The sequence below is a fragment of the Cibotium barometz genome, chromosome 14, assembly GCF_041138505.1.
Source record: "Cibotium barometz isolate CiBa-2024 chromosome 14, ASM4113850v1, whole genome shotgun sequence".
Classification (NCBI taxonomy): domain Eukaryota; kingdom Viridiplantae; phylum Streptophyta; class Polypodiopsida; order Cyatheales; family Cibotiaceae; genus Cibotium; species Cibotium barometz.
The window spans coordinates 24,976,866-24,993,583 of NC_141059.1; the positions used below are offsets into that span (position 1 = coordinate 24,976,866).

General features: G+C 40.0%; 1 long non-coding RNA gene across 1 annotated transcript; it reads right to left on the bottom strand.

Moving 5' to 3' along the window:
• Nucleotides 1-9,900: 9,900 nt before the first annotated feature.
• Nucleotides 9,901-13,349, bottom strand: LOC147631843 (uncharacterized). The gene is made up of 2 exons (XR_015267359.1): nucleotides 12,888-13,349; nucleotides 9,901-12,788 (listed from the first exon to the last, which is right to left on the bottom strand). It is a non-coding gene; the product is annotated as an uncharacterized LOC147631843 (long non-coding RNA).
• Nucleotides 13,350-16,718: the final 3,369 nt, after the last annotated feature.

Sequence of the window (16,718 nt, forward strand, 5' to 3'; positions counted from 1 at the left end):
GAAACTATTAGATGCAAATCCAGATGCATGGGTTAAGTGCCATGATGAGTCATTATATGATGCCTGAGTACATATGTTCATATTGTAAATGAGGTTCGATAAGATGAGCTGAGACTGAGCTAGGTCTCGAAGCCTCTGTACATGAGTGTGGTGTGAATTATGGAGTTTTATGCATATGGTGGACCTTGTAGTAGGGAACACCCTTCTTAACATGTATGGAAATGCAAAGGTTTGATGCCAGAAGACTTAAAGCTTGGAGAAAGTGAAAATGTTTTCCATCTCTTTGACAAAATGATAGGAGAAGGTATAAAGCCAAATTTGGTCACCTCCATTAGTGTACTTAATGCATGCAATTACACAGGTTTAGTGGATAAGGGCCAGGCATACTTTGAGTTTATGAGCGAAGATTATGACATTACCCCAACTCTTGAGCACCACGCTTGCATTATTGATTTCCTTGGCCGTGCTAGCCATCTAGAGAAAGTGGTATTGATGATAAGGAAGACGCAGGTCCATCTTGATATTGTGGTGTGGCATACCATGTTGGGGGCTTATCAGAAATGGGACAATGTGGAGCTTGGAAGGCACGCTTTTGAGCATGCAGTGCAATTGGATAGAAAGAATAAGGCAGCGTATTTATTTATGTATTACATCTATGTAGATGCTACTATACAAGAGGATGCGAATAAGGTTGAGGTAATTTAAAAAAAAAAGGAAGATAAGCAAGTGCCAGCTGAAATTAATTATGCAAGGTGGCGGGTGGCAGAATGCGTGGCATAAAAAGAAATATTTATTGGGAAACTTCTGGATATTACGAAAAACATAAGCGAGCGCAGCTTTTTTAAAATGGAATTCCGGATTATAAGCTGCAAAAGGTGGTGGAAGGCCGCATCTCTTGCGGGAAAAGGAGGAAATAACCAGAGTATAGGACGGCGCATATCAGAGGGAAGGGGAACGTCTGCAGAAAACGGGAACCAGTGCCCAATCGACCAGAGATTTTCATTTCAAGAATATACCTACTGTTCGTGGCTTGTAGGTGTTAGATTTGAAGAGGACTTTGAGTACTACAATAGGAGATGCTCTTGATTTTCCACGCTACCTTCATCGAATAGTCTGCAGCGAGCGGCTTTTGAGAATAGTGAATAAAATGAAGAAAAACTTCGCTTGTAAACCTTCAGTTAAGTGACTTTTTTTTAATTTCTTTTAAATTTACTTTTACTCCATACGATTTAGAAAAATCGTATATCTCATATATCAAAAAGGGTTTTGGAAATGAGTAGAAGGATTTGGAGAAAAAGTTAAAAGATTTGGACCTTGGAGATTTGTGGAAAAATACATTTAAGTCGCGGGAAGTTGGTCTTACTTTCTACTCGATTGAATTTTGGAAAATACGAGTATGTTATAGTTATGCCGTATGCCATCTTTTACTTGAGAGATGTTAGAATATTAAGGCAGGTTTTCAGGTGATAAAGAGCATCTTGAAATGATGGTTTTGATGGCACTGTAAATGGTCACATGTATATTTGAAAAAAATTGAAGGTTATGTTATGCCTACATGTGATTGGTTCAAAGGATTTGGAGAAAGGAGTCAGTGAATCAAGGGACAAGCACTTGGTACACGAATTCAAGGATGTATTGAGATGAATTGACACATGTATATGTCACTAAAAATGGACTTGTCCTATGCTTCTTGGGGAAATTTTGTGTGTGAATTTCCTTGTTAGACTTGGTACCTACTCTCACAGCTAGAAGTCTCGTACTTTCCTGGCTATACCGCACACATCACGACAGCTTTTTGGTGAGCCCGACGTGAAACTGCTGGGGTGAGAGTGTGGTGAAATATACAGGGAAGCTATGGCTGAGAATTCTGAGGGTCAGGGGGTTCATTTTGACCCCGGAGTTATGCAGATGTTTCAGATGTTTACCATGTACATGCAACAACAACAAGCTGCTGAAAGGGGACAAATTTCCACGACCAAAGCATTACAATCAATTGTGAAAAAGATGGATCAATTTGATGGGAAGGACATTACAAAGTACCTGCGCAATTATATAAAGGAGATGGAGCTAAACAGGGTGACTGAGGAGGATATGGTTCGAAGTTTCGAGCTGGTATGTGTTCCTGAAATAAGAGAGCGCATAAGAGGATTGCAGACAGCACATGGTGGCAGAAATTGGGAGGAGTTCAAGCTTGCTTTAAAGGATGAATATTTCATGGAGGATTCTGAGCGAGTGACCAAACGAACTTTCTTGGAATGGGTCACAAAACCTAAAATGGGAATTTCTGCCACAGAATTGCTAAGAGAGTTTGAGAAGCGCTATGCCCAGCTGTCAAGGATAGAGCGTACAACTTTGGACAGAGAAAAAATAGAGCTCTTCTTACAAGCAGCTGGGAAAGATCTCCAAGAGAAATTGGAAATCCTCCTTGAGGATAAGGATACAGAGCAGGGATTAAAGAGTGATTGGAATGATGTTGAGGATGCAGTCACCATGTTAGCAAAGCGGCAGCGGAGGAGGGATAAAATGGTGATGGGCTCTGCAACCCCCATAACTGCTGTTACCCCTGAGAATCTACCCAAACCAGCTGCTACAATTCCAAAGGTAGATGGACCGATGGATGAGCTTATCAAGGGTATGCGTGACCTAAAATTGAAAATGTCCAGGATTGAAGAAAAGGGTCTACCGTTGGGGCAGGCTTCTATGCAAAGGCCTCAAAGCAAAGAAGGGTTTACATACAGATGCATATGGTGTGATGACCCAGAACATGCAAAGAAGGACTGTGCTAGCTATAAAGAAGCTCTTAAAAATCAACTTGTGTTTTTCAAAGATGGGAAAATCCATCTTACAGAGACTGGTCTTCCATTGAGTACAAATTTTGGGAAAGGAGGGATGAAAAAGCTGGTTGAGGATATGGCTGCTAGTCATGCCATTTCTATGGTTGAGGCAGCAACCTATGGATTAAAGGTTGATCAATCAAGGCAGGGATTTGAGAATGATGAAGATTATGAGAATGAGGATTTTTGGCCATCAACAATGGAATTAATTGCGTCAAAGAAGGTGTCTAAGCAAGCTTTGCATGAGGCAGGTGATTGTATACGTCTTGAGACTGGCTGGGAGGAGCCTGTAGATTCTTTATCTCTTCATGCCTACATTGCTAAATGCCAAATTAATGAGGCACAGGTAGAGGAGAAGCGTAAAAGGGAAAGTGAGGAAGGAGGGCCATCAAAAAGAGTTACACGTGGAAGTGAAAAGAAGGATCCAGGACCATCACATATGCCTCCACAGCATGGCAGACCTCCGCAGGAAGTTTCAATGGAAGAAGTGCCAGCAAAAATGAAGGAGAAGGGTAAAGGGAAAGGTCCACTCTACAAGCTTCAATCTGATATTGAAGCTGCAACAGATCTCAAAAAGGTGCTTGAAGAGAGGATTCTAAACAGCAGGGTGGAATTCACACTAGGGGAAGTCTTGGGGATTGCAAAGAAAGAATTTCATGATGAGATAATTGATATTATACGAAGAAAAAGGCAGTCCATAATTGAATCTATTCCATCACAAGGGGAGGCAAGCACTTCCAAGACTCATGGAGTACAGGTACAGAAAAAGGAAGAGAGAGAAAATGTGGTGGAATGTAATCACTCTGCTGATGGGGCACGACAAGTGCGCTTTGTGGAAGAGGATGATGAAAAAGAAGTTCTTACAAAGAGTCATTACTCCAGGAGCCATTGGGCAAGAGCAACTACTGAAACTCTTGTCAAGATAGGTGATTTGGAAGAGCCATATGTCGCTCTAATTGATCATGGGTCTGAAATAAATCTTATGGCTAAAAATCTCTACAACAAATGTAAGTGGCCAATGGATGTGGATCATGGGTGGATGATTAAAGCAGCTAATAACTCATCTGGAGAACTTTATGCAGCATGTCCAAATGTAAGGGTAACTATAGGGGATGTGAAAGATGATCAAAACTTCTTTGTTCAGGAGATGTCATCATATCCCCTTATCCTTGGGCAACCCTACATTACAGCTGTGAGGATGGAAACAAAGGTTTTGGATGATGGCTCGGCATATGCAAGAATAAGGAGTAAAGATAGCAAAAAAGCTGTTCAGTTTTTGACAGTTTGCATTAACCATGAAAGGAATCGTGAGTCTCTTCGGGCACAGTCACTCCCAAAGATAAACAGAGAGTTCATGAATTACAGGGAGATGAGGGATTTTGGCCAGGTGCCATTGTAAAGCGGGATTCCAATGGTACAAGGAAAAATGAGTTCTCGCAGGACTCAATCAATGTAAATAGTTTTTCAGCAAATTTTCAGGGATTCTCCAGCTATGGGTCACTGGTTTTTGTAAAAAGCAAGGATTTGAAGCGTGGCATGCGAAAACATATACAAAATGAACAAAAAAGTCTTGAGCAGTGTGGTTTTTTGGAGAAGAATGAGTTTATTTCAGGGGTGCTTGATGAGGTGTCATTTGTAGATACTATGGATGTGCTTCTTGATATGGGAAGAGCATGCTTACAGGGTGGAAATGAAATGATAGAGCTGTCATCTGTGGAGATGTATGATATAATCCAGGAATTCGAGGGGGTGGAATGTAAAAACATGAATTGCGAGATGGATGCTTATGTTGATACAAAGTACAAAACAGTTGCAAAGAAGGTGAAACCAGTTGCCTTGCCTTTGCCACCAGGAAGCAAGGAGAAGATAGATGAAGCTTCTATGCAACCAAATCTTAGAGATCCGAAGAAAATTGGGCATAAGTTTACTCAAGAAACTCTAAAAGAGCTGAAGATTGGTGAGAAGGATTTTCTGTTGCCAGTTGAAAAGGAATGCTTTGAGGAGATGCTTGTAAAACATGGGAAAGCCTTTGCTTTTCAGCCGCATGAGATAGGCTGTGTTGATCCAAGTGTAACAGCACCAATGGTGATCTTTACTGTTCCACATGTGCCCTGGAACCTGCGGCCAATTCCAGTACCAAAGGTTCTCTTGCCAAAGTTGATGGAATTACTAAAAGAAAAGATCAGGATGGGAATCTTGGAGCCATCATGTGCCCCATATTCCAACAGATGGTTTACAGTACCAAAGAAAAATGGGACATTGCGCTTTATTCAAGACATGCAACCTGTAAACAAAGTCACAATCAGGAATGTGGGAGCAGGTCCGATTGTGGATGAGTTTGCAGAAGCATTTGCAGGGAAAGCTATATACTCTATGGGTGATCTGTATTCGGGATATGATCAGTTCCAGTTGGATATACAAAGCAGGGACTTGACCACAATGAGAACTCCTTTGGGATTAGTAAGGATGTGTACCTTACCACAGGGAGCCACCAACTCAGTGGCACATATGATGAATGGAATGAATAAAGTCTTACGAGACTTCATACCACAAAAAACTATGCCATTTTTGGATGATGTGCCAATAAAGGGCTGTGATGAGAAAGACAAAGATGGGGATTTGGATTCAAAGGGGTGCCGCAAGTTTGTGGCAAATCATATAAAGGATTGTGACATGATTCTATCCAGGCTTGAAGAAGTGAATCTTACTTTATCTGGGCTGAAATCAGTGTTTGGAGTTGGTGAAGTGCTAATAGTGGGACATCTTTGTAGTACTAGTGGACGTTGACCTTGTCCAGCCAAGATAGATGCAATTCAAAGAATGAAAGAGACATGCATTAATGTTACAGAGCTGAGGAGATTTCTTGGAGCATGTGTCTTTTATGTTATTTGGATCCCACATTATGCACATGTAGCAGATCCTCTTTATCAACTTTTGAGGAAAAATCAAAAATTTCTGTGGAGTGCAGTACATATTAAAGCTATGCGGAAGCTGAAATGTTTGCTCCAATCATCACCTACTCTAAGAAAGGCAGATTATGAGTGTGGCAGGCCTGTGATTGTTACAGTTGATACTAGTCCTACTGGGATAGGATGGGCAGTAGGGCAAGATGATGAGGATAATCACAGGTATGTAATCAGATTTGGAGCAAAGGTATGAAGCTTTCGACAACGAAAGTATCCACAGATCAAGAGAGAGTTATGGGGAATAGTCACTGCTCTAAAATGTGAAAAAGAATATCTTATTGGGGCATCTGTACTTGTGGAAACAGATTGCTTGCCACTTCTTGGGATGATAGCAAGTTGTACCACTCCAGATATTGCTATGCTTAGGTGGATTGCCTATATCAAGTCACTAAATCCTGAGTTTGAGCATATTGCAGGAAAAGATAATCCAGTTGCAGATATGCTATCAAGAGCCAGGTATGAAGATGAGAAAGAGATGATAAGTGACATTGATGATGTGGGTACAAAGTTCTATACTACAGCATATGCAAAGGGGGGCCATATTTGCCTATCAAATGCACTTGAGTCTTTTATTGAGGAAATATATGAAGGAGATTGGTTGCTTATTGGTCAATATTTGAGTACTTTGACAAGGCAAGGAAATTGGTCTGACTCAGAATTTAAGAGGATCCGCAGAAAAGCATATGGTTATTTCCTAAAGGATGGGTACCTCTGGAAGCATCCTAAGCAGAGGAATGCTATGCCACAGAGAGTCATATGTGATAAAGAGACTCAAGGAAAGCTTGTGAAAGAATTCCATGAGAGTCTCTGGGCTGGACATAGAAGTGTGTGGGCCACCTTTACCAAAATAAAGGAAAAATATTGGTGGAAAGGAATGTACAAGGATATTTTCCAATATGTGGAAACATGCATGGTATGCCAAATGTACTCAAATGTGAGGCATCGTGATGGCTTGCAACCAACCTACCCACCTGCCATGCACTATAAATGGGTAGTGGATCTAGTTACAATGCCTTTGGGAATTTGGCAGATGCGGTATATAGCACTTGCAAGAGAAGATTTGACAAATCAGGTAGAGGGGCGTGCTCTTAGAACAAAGAGTACGGAAACAGTATGCAAAGTTCTCTTGGAAGATGTGATATGTCGGTATGGTTGTGTTGGGAAAATAACAGCTGATAGGGGTGAGCTAGATGGTGAAGAAGCAAGGGAATTCTTCTCTAGAATTGGTATCAAACTGTCCCTAACATGTGCTTACAATCCTGAGGGCAATGGGAAAAGTGAGCCAGGACATCCTCCAATCATTAAAGCTTTGGCTAAGGCATGCAGAGAAAGAATGCGAGAGTGGCCAAAGCTGCTACCATATGCCTTGTGGGCTGACCGTACAACTCATAGCTCAGTGATAGGATACATGCCTGCAGAATTAATGTATGGTCAGAAGCCAGTGATGCCAGTTGAAGAAATAGTTCTAACTTGGAATGTATTGCCCTGGGTGGAAGGATTGAGCAGAGATGACCTCCTTGCATTGCGAATAAGACAGTTGGAGAGGAGGCCTGAAGATGTAGAGCTTGCTAAAGCTCGCTTGAAAGATGCAAGGTTGAAAAATAAAGAAAGATTTGATAGTAGACACAGACTCCGGCCAAAACCTATTAAAGTTCAGGTGATTGGGTTCTAATGTATGATAGTAGCCTTGACAACCAATTCACTGTTCAAAGAAAATTTGCAAAAAGATGGTTTGGCCCTTACATTGTCAAGCATGTGCATGGAAATGCCACGTATACTCTGTGTGAGCTTGATGGAACAGAAATAAAGAATCTTGTGGCAGGCAAAAGAATTAAGATATTTAAAAGAAGGCATGATAGGGATCCTTTTGATTCACAAGAGACTCAGGATGAGAGGCTTGACAGTGGTAGTATGGATATGGTTGAAGAGGAAGAGGATGATCTTCCTGGTAATGCAGAAGATGAAGACGACATCCAGTTATATGTGGACCTTGATGATGATTTGGCACATACCAGAGGATGTGCAGGTTTAGAGGGGGTGGATGTCGTGCCATAGCACGCCTATGGTGTGAAATCATGCATATGAAACCATTAGATGCAAATCCAAATGCATGGGTTAAGTGCCATGATGAGTCATTATATGATGCCTGAGTACATATGTTCATATTGTAAATGAGGTTCAATAAGATGAGCTGAGACTGAGCTAGGTCTCGAAGCCTCTGTACATGAGTGTGGTGTGAATTATGGAGTTTTATGCATATGGTGGACCTTGTAGTAGGGAACACCCTTCTTAACATGTATGGAAATGCAAAGGTTTGATGCCAGAAGACTTAAAGCTTGGAGAAAGTGAAAATGTTTTCCATCTTTTGACAAAATGATAGGAGAAGGTATAAAGCCAAATTTGATCACCTCCATTAGTGTACTTAATGCATGCAATTACACAGGTTTAGTAGATAAGGGCCAGGCATACTTTGAGTTTATGAGCAAAGATTATGACATTACCCCAACTCTTGAGCACCACGCTTGCATTATTGATTTCCTTGGCCGTGCTAGCCATCTAGAGAAAGTGGTATTGATGATAAGGAAGACGCAGGTCCATCTTGATATTGTGGTGTGGCATACCATGTTGGGGGCTTATCAGAAATGGGACAATGTGGAGCTTGGAAGGCACGCTTTTGAGCATGCAGTGCAATTGGATAGAAAGAAGAAGGTAGCGTATTTATTTATGTATTACATCTATGTAGATGCTACTATACAAGAGGATGCGAATAAGGTTGAGGTAATTTAAAAAAAAAAGGAAGATAAGCAAGTGCCAACTGAAATTAATTATGCAAGGTGGCGGGTGGCAGAATGCGTGGCATAAAAAGATATTTATTGGGAAACTTCTGGATATTACGAAAAACATAAGCGAGCGCAGCTTTTTTAAAATGGAATTCCGGATTATAAGCTGCAAAAGGTGGTGGAAGGCCGCATCTCTTGCGGGAAAAGGAGGAAATAACCAGAGTATAGGACGGCGCATATCAGAGGGAAGGGGAACGTCTGCAGAAAACGGGAACCAGTGCCCAATCGACCAGAGATTTTCATTTCAAGAATATACCTACTGTTCGTGGCTTGTAGGTGTTAGATTTGAAGAGGACTTTGAGTACTACAATAGGAGATGCTCTTGATTTTCCACGCTACCTTCATCGAATAGTCTGCAGCGAGCGGCTTTTGAGAATAGTGAATAAAATGAAGAAAAACTTCGCTTGTAAACCTTCAGTTAAGTGACTTTTTTTTTATTTCTTTTAAATTTACTTTCACTCCATACGATTTAGAAAAATCGTATATCTCATATATCAAAAAGGGTTTTGGAAATGAGTAGAAGGATTTGGAGAAAAAGTTAAAAGATTTGGACCTTGGAGATTTGTGGAAAAATACATTTAAGTCGCGGGAAGTTGGTCTTACTTTCTACTCGATTGAATTTTGGAAAATACGAGTATGTTATAGTTATGCCGTATGCCATCTTTTACTTGTGAGATGTTAGAATATTAAGGCAGGTTTTCAGGTGATAAAGAGCATCTTGAAATGATGGTTTTGATGGCACTGTAAATGGTCACATGTATATTGGAAAAAAATTGAAGGTTATGTTATGCCTACATGTGATTGGTTCAAAGGATTTGGAGAAAGGAGTCAGTGAATCAAGGAACAAGCACTTGGTACACGAATTCAAGGATGTATTGAGATGAATTGACACATGTATATGTCACTAAAAATGGACTTGTCCTATGCTTCTTGGGAAAATTTTGTGTGTGAATTTCCTTGTTAGACTTGGTACCTACTCTCACAGCTAGAAGTCTCGTACTTTCCTGGCTATACCGCACACGTCACGACAACGTACTATGTTACATTCATTGATGACCACACTAGGAAAGTGTGGGTTTATTTCATGAAGGAGAAAAGTCAGGAGTTTGCTCACTTTCACAGATTTAAAGCCTTGGTCGAGAAGGAAAAAGGCATGCAAATAAAATGCCTAAGATCAGATGGAGGGGGAGAACATTTCTCTATAATGAGTTCAATGATTTCCTAAGAAAGAAGGGAATCAAGAGGTAGTTTACATGCAGGTACACTCCGCAACACAAAATGGTGTTGTAGAAAGGAAAAACAAGCACATGGCAGAAATGGCACATGCCTTCATGGCTGAAAAGAATATGCCACATTACTTTTGGGCAGAAGTAGTAGCAAGTACTGTGTACATTATGAACAGGGCACCCACTACAGCTGTTCATGGTATAAGACCGGATGTGTACATTATGAACAGGGCACCCACTACAGGCATAAGACCGGATGTGTCTCACTTGAAAGTGTTAGGGTGTATTGCATATGTACATGTTCTTGATGAAGTGAGAACAAAGTTGGATGCAAAGGCAGAGAAATGCATCTTCATTGGTTATGCTATGGAGAAAAAAGGTTATAGATGTTATAACCCTACCACTCGTGAGATGCAAGTAAGAAGAGATGTTGTCTCTGATGAGATGAGTAGCTGGTATGCACCAGTAGTGAAGGTAGCAGAAGATGCAGATGTAAGAAGTACTGATGTTGCACCACAAGTAGAGCAGTAAATCACAGGTGCTCAGTGGACCTAGGAGTCCTCGAGCAATGGATCCAATGTTAGCCCATGGTCAGGTAGGTTGAGGAATGATCAGGTAGACATGTATCATGGAAAGGGAAGGAAAAGGTAGATCAACTTTTTGTGCTTGATGTATACTAGGCAGTGATCCAAGTGTACCAGGTGCACGAGGGTTAGATACCCTTTTGATGGTTGAGATATGATGAATATACATCGCATCAAATGTTATGCTTACATGGTAAAAGCAATACACGAGGTTGAGTCCACTTTCTTTGAGTAGGCAATTGGAAATACGAAATGGGAAGATGCCATGGATGAGGAGATGGCAGCATTGGATGATGCAAATGCAACATGGGAGTTAGTGCCTTTGCCTAAGGAAAGAAGGCAGGTGGATGTAAGTGGGTATATAAAGTCAAGAACAATGCTGATGGTTGAAAACCCTAATTCCCATTTTGTAAGATCAAAAAATGGGAGGCATAGTAAACCCTTTTAAGATTTTGTCAAAACCCCCTCATGTGACATATCGTTGTAAAGCTCTTGAAGAGTAGGTTCTAAATCCACATTCTCCCATAACTTTGGAACTAGTATATGCGCTCAAGATGCGCCAAAAAGTAGATTGAAAAGTAAATTCCCAAAGTAATGGAATTCTCCCAAACTCCCTAATATGGTCTTAAAACCATCATTGGTAGCTAAATTAAGCCTTTTCTTTCTTTATAACAAGAATACCCTTCCCTGCAAATCAGTTGAGATCTCTCTCTCTCAAGACTTTTATTTCAAGGCTAAGTATATACGTCTCTTATTAAGCCCTTTCACACACACCAAATCAAAGGGCATCAACGAGTTTGAAGAACTTTGCCATGAAATCAACTCTGTAAAATACAGTACCCACCTAGAGGAAAATTGTAAATTCAGTGCCTATAGTGGGATTGAAGAAAAATATTTCTAGGGATCATCAATTGGGTCTATGAGAAGTAAACACAACAAATCTTGAATCATTCCATCCATGAGAATCAATCCTTTTCTCGATTTATAACTATATGTAATTAACAGAGGACAAGGCTAACTATGTGCACTAATCCCTACCATTAAGGGCTTAAACCTAACATTGGGGAGTTGCTATATCAACGTTTTGCAAAAATTCTTTGATTTTGGCATTCAATTTTCATCCTCCAACTTACACTACATTTTTACCTATGTCAAGCATTGCATTGTGTTAGCCTTTTGCCTTTGGGAAGTTTAGGTGTGAACAAAGTTGATCATGGGCACTTTTCACCCTGTGCTGGCAGGGTTTTTTTTCATGATTGAGAACACACCCTTAGTGTGTTAGCAGCCACATCAACCCTTGCACAACTACTAGTATGCTATACTCCACTTTCTCCTTATTATATGTGAGTACATTCTAGCTATTGCTATCATCTATGTCGCTCTTTGAGCTCGTGTGCTTCTTTTGTCTATGAGTTTGTGCAATGCATCTCCTGTCACATAGGGTGTGATTTGACTTTCTAGCTTTAAGATTTTGATGAAGACATGGTTAGAGATAGATGACGAAGATTGAACCGATGACATTGGACAATGAGGATCTAGTTGTAATGATAAGGCTAGATTGGGCCTAGTTAGAGATTGACTACTATGAAGATTGGACATGGTCATGGTTAGAGATATATGGTGAAGATTAAACCAACATGAAGAAATAGTTGTGATGATAGGGCCTCTAAATCTTGCACACTAGTTTGATTTTGATGAATACTAGTCTAAGATAGTGCTTCGTTACTTATTCTAATTTCTATTTTTCTATCAAGGTGACTTCTATTTTTCTATCAAGGTAAGGTTTTGTACCTAACCCTTCACAATTTCACAAACATTTTCACTCGGATTTAATGCTAAAATCAATCCTTAAGGTAGCTACTAGAAAATACAAAAGATTGTAGGAGAGTTCAATAAATTAAGGACTTTGCACATGGAGTTGTAATAAAAGTACATATACAAGGGTTTTTTCCTTTAAAAAACAAACAGAATTTACACTTCATCTCAAAATTTAACAAAGGGTGTAACTAGAATTTGAAAATACAGTGGTAGGGAAATTTTAAATAACCCTCCAATGAAGGTGATATAAGGGGGTCTTCACAATAATGCCCATGAGAACATAAAATAAAATTTGATTCTCAAACAACCTTCATCTCAGCACAGAACTTGTAGTTCAAAAAAGAAGTTTACTTCAAGTATTGGAATGATCATGGACACTATTAGAAGAAGCAATATGAATAAAAGCCACAAATATTCTCAAGCATGTACTATGAAAGCCAAATTTGGAACTTACTTTCATGGTTCTTCCGTAGCTTTTACAACAAGTTAGGCAGCATCTCGTGCGCCCATTTTCGCCATCCTGAATTTTCAAAAACCGCTATAATAAGAAATAGGTTCATTTTACAAAGGGCTTCAGATACTAATATCGTTGAAAGGCCATAATTTGCTGGATCAATACCTTGTATTCTGGCTCTTTTCCTCTGAGAATTCGGATTCCACAGCTGTTGGACAGTTATGTGATTATGCCGATGTGAAGAAAAAGAGACGGTTGGCCATTACTCTCTATACGCAAAGAAATCTCTGCTGTACTGTTTTAGAGGAGCCCATCGACGTGCCCTTCCTTAAACGTATATGGATCCTGCGCAACATTGTTTGCAGAAGCTTATTATATAATCAGCGCTCGATCAAGCTAATAAAGCATCCCTAAAAAGATCTTTTTTTACTTGCATGATGATTCAGATAATTATTAGCTATTATAGTAGACGACGCGACAATTGCAAACGGGAAGCAAACGCGCAAAGACATGAACAGTACAGTGAGCATAATTAACTGCAGCTAGCGCCCACCGCACCAGACCTAATCAACACGTTTTTCTCATCACGTACTTGTATCTGATCCTCAGCGGCCTCCCATTATAATTATGATTATGAAGTTTGGCGTTGCATAGGCACCTATACCTAGGGAGGTGGATCTAGTTGCTTAATAGGCTACAAAATAATCAATATCATAAAATTAACACATGATCTTTGTTTTCACACGTGACACCACCCCTCAATCCACCATCCATACGACACCTCAATCAGTAACCTCGCACGTGCGACACCTCAATCGATACTCTCGCACATCTCACCACCTATACTCACAAACATGATCCACGTTATTTAAATAATGAATTGAAGGTACATCAATTAATCCCAATGTTGTCTTGAGAAATAGGCCACCATAGTTTTAAACTACGCGGACCATTGACACAGTAGTACACATGGGCATCCCCAATATAAAATAAGAAAAATAACACGAGTGATTCTCATAATATTCCCTCTTACTTGGGTTATAACTATCCTCAGTTGCATAAGATCAATGAGAGGATGGCTTCATGATTAGGATAGAAAACTTGATCAACAAATAATAAAAACATGGAATAATTGAATCAAATGAGCATACTTTGGGAAGAGCGAAAAGACTCTAATCTCTACAGCATCCAAATCCCTCAAAACACCCAACTCAAGTCACCTAGCAGCCCTGTGGATCTCCTCTGACTCTTTGGTGATACAATCAAACACCTAACCTTCAATCAGGTGACCCACCAAAATGTCAGCCTGGGTCAGATCTGACTCTCAACAACCCTGACCTTTAGTCTTGACACTTTAGTTGACCTCCTATGAACTCCTACTAACCTTACCTGACCTTCAGTTCGCTATTACTTACTCATGTCTGATCCCGACTGACTTTATCATACTTTCAGGCATCTTCCTATCCTCTAAACTCCTAGATTTTCTTCCATGATCAATAACTATTTACTCCAAAACCCTACTGACCATGTCAACTGACCACTGCTGAATGCCTACTGATTCCTATCTGATACAACCCTGACTTAGCTGACTGTTTGATTTAGCGTTGATTCAATTGACTTCAAACCTTGCTATTTCTGTGTCCTCTGACACATTCAAACCCTCAAACACCTTAGATCCTGCAAGGAGTCAACACTATAGCTCCTTATCTGACATCATCTAACTTCTAACTCACAAAAAGTGGCTGAAACTGATAGTCTTTTGGCTGTCAGAATTGACCCTAACTAACTTTCTCTCAACCCAAAAAGATTATTTCTACTCTTCTTCACCTTCAGCTAACTTATCCTGACACTCAGCTGACACTGACTGACCACTGCTCACCTTTAGCTGACCCTCAGCTTACCCTTATATCAGTCAGCCACTAGCTCTCAACAATAACGTAAACATCACTCATAATTGATTTTCTCAACAATCTCAATCAAAACAACATAACCATCACAACCAAAAACACCATATCCCAAAACTCAACCATCCACTCATAACACAAGTTCAAACTGAAGCACTCTGTATTCTTCGTATTTGCAAAAGGAAAGCCAGTCTCAACATCCCTGAGACTCTGGGTTTAAACAAGAAAAAAAAACATAAAAATAGAGGAAATCTATATACAGATGTCTCCCTGCATAGCACAATAGCTCTCTAAATCTTCATCTTCATCTCCACACAGCTTCAAACCTTTTGTTGAATTCTACAAACATCTTCTGTAGATTTATTTCTCTCTTTTTCTCACCCTCTTTGTCTTTTTCTTTAAACACGGACTGCATTTGAGCATGTACTGGGTAGCACCGGCCTTCTACTCCAATTTAGGCAAAGGCAAAGGTAGAGGTCATGGTCAAGGCCAAGGTGGTTGCCGATAAGGAAATTTGAATTCTGGACAACAGTCCAATGATTCACAGCACCAATCGTACATAGGTGGAAGAGGCCAGTCTAAAGGCATGGGGAGCCAAAGAGACCGAGGTGGCTGGCAAAGAAATCAGAATGCAAATAACATAGAGTGTTATTATTGTGGAGAAAACTAGGGCACATGGCAAAGGACTACCATAAAAAGCAAAATGACATTAAAAGTGGAAAGTTGTAGCAAGGCAACTATGCATCATCTAGTAAACAAGGAGTTGATGAGACAGAAGTGAGTAACTGTTTGTGCTGTAGCATATACTCAGCTCCATAACAGGAGATGTGTCAAGATCTCAAGATACATAGTATGTGGATTCTGGTGCCTCTAACCATGTGACGAGTCATCCTGAGTGGTTTAGAGATATGCAAAAAATGAAAAAACCAGGTTATGTAGAAACAAGTGATAATATTGTGTATCCCATTGTGCATGTTGGTAAAGTGCTATTGTCTATGCAAGATGTCAAAATGAAGTACTTGGTTGGTGTACTTCATGTCCCAAATACTATAAAGAACCCGGTTTCTATTAGATAGATGCTTGAGAAGGGTCTGCAATCCTCAAGGATGTATGTGGAAGACTTCAAAAATCAGTCTCACTTGATTGTAAAGGGTAATAGAAATGGCAAGATGTTTACTTTGGATGTGAACATGCCTGAAGTAAAGGTAGCCATGTTTGCGCATGGATTAGGTGTCATTGTAGATATTGAAATATGGCACAAGCGCATTGGTCATGTGAATGTACAACGACTGAAGTCTATGCAGGCCCAAAATATTGTTGCAGGTTTGCCAAAGTTTAAGATTGATGGTATGCACAAAGTATGTGAAGCATGCCAGCTTGGTAAAAAGCAAGCCAAACCATTTTCCACATGAAAAGCATGTCAGTGCAAGACCATTATATGTCATACATTTAGATGTATGGGGACTGACCAAGACTGCAACAATGCAGGCTGTAGGTATTATGTTACATTCCATTATGACCACACTAGGAAAGTGTGGGTTTACTTCATGAAGGAGAAAAGTGAGGTGTTTGCTCACTTTCAGAGATTTAAAGCCTTGGTTGAGAAGAAAAAAGGCATGCATATAAAATGCCTGAGATCAGATGGTGGGGGATAATATTTCTCCAATGAGTTCAGCGATTTCTTGACGAAGCTAGGAATGAAGAGACAATTTACATGTAGGTACACTCCGCAACAAAATGGTGTTGTAGAAAGAAAAAAACAGGCACATTGCAGAAGTGGCACATGCCTTGATGGGTGGCTGAAAAGAATATGCCACATTATTTTTGGGTAGAAGTAGTAGTAATTGCTATGTACATTATGAGCAGGACACCCACTATAGCTATTCATTGGATGATGCCTGAACATAAGTTTACAAGTGAATACTAGATGTGTCTCACTTGAAAGCGTTGAGTGTATTGCATATGTGCATGTTCTTGATGAAGTGAGAAAAAAGCTCGGGGGGTTCACCTTAAAAAATGTTAGTGTACCACGTGCAGGAGGAGTTTTTTAATTAGATACATTGAGAAAAATTAACAGGATTACTTTAACAAG